This window comes from Buceros rhinoceros, unplaced genomic scaffold (genome assembly GCF_000710305.1).
Source record: "Buceros rhinoceros silvestris isolate BGI_N320 unplaced genomic scaffold, ASM71030v1 scaffold16754, whole genome shotgun sequence".
In the NCBI taxonomy this organism is placed as follows: domain Eukaryota; kingdom Metazoa; phylum Chordata; class Aves; order Bucerotiformes; family Bucerotidae; genus Buceros; species Buceros rhinoceros.
Genome location: NW_010408973.1, coordinates 17,117 through 18,077, shown reverse-complemented (window position 1 = coordinate 18,077; position 961 = coordinate 17,117). Strand labels below are relative to the sequence as shown.

The 961-nt window shown below is 42.8% G+C and overlaps 1 protein-coding gene across 2 annotated transcripts in view; it reads left to right on the top strand.

Moving 5' to 3' along the window:
* The window catches only part of TAGLN3 (transgelin 3), an 11,321-nt gene that overhangs the window by 2,979 nt on the left and 7,381 nt on the right, over positions 1-961 (top strand). The window lies entirely within an intron of this gene.

The window sequence follows — 961 nt, the reverse complement described above, 5'->3', positions numbered from 1 at the left end:
GAGGAAAATAATCCATCGAGATAGTTGGTCAGCATAATTTGTGTAGGAACATACACAGAGCAAAAAATGTGGGGTATATTTTCACAGGCTGTTGGGATATGTGGAAAAGATCACTCCTCTGAAGGATATCTCAAGGAATAAAAGACTAGTGAACTCTTTGTAGATGGGTTAGAAGGGAAGGATATACTGACAGATGGAGTTATAGGGATCTATAATGTTCTCAAGGTGACAGATTTGCTTTACAAATCCTACCTTTGGGCACAAGGGCAGGATTGTTTCTTCCAGTTCAGTTTTTAGTGTTTCATCTTCACTTCCCTGGAATAACACCCTCCCCCACCTCAGCCTAGCAGGCTGTTGAAAGAGGAGCTCCATCTATCTTGTAAGGGTTGATAATAGCTCATTTCAGATGCTGTTCTTTGCAGTCTTTTGCATCTCATAATGGCTTCACACCATGCAAATGAAAGTATGGAACATTGATCCTTACAATGAAAAGGACTTGTTCTGAAGACAAAAAGGCTCTGATGGTGGCTCTCTCCTCATTCCTCTTACTTTCACTCATCACCTTTCCTAACAGATTTAGGAAAAAAGCCAGTAACTTCCAGAAGACAGGCAGTCAAAACACAGCTCCCATCTGGGAGGGGAACATGTAAGACTTTTCTCCACCGTTATTTTAGGACTTCCCAAAACTCAGCTGTGTCTCCTCACTTTCCCACTCCCTTTTCATCGCTCCTGCTGCTCATTTCAGTGCTGAGATGAAACTATGTCTCCCCAGCAGTGATTCACTGCAAGCTTTTTGTGGCTGACCTCTAGCATCTGTACTGCTTCAGAGCTGAATTGTCTGAACCTGGGTGCATTAGCCGGAGAGAAAGGACAGTCTCTTTTTCACTGTTTCATAGTTACAGCACTCCTACGCTTCAGGCCATAACCTCTTTAGAAAGAGAGATGTCAATGTATAGGGAAA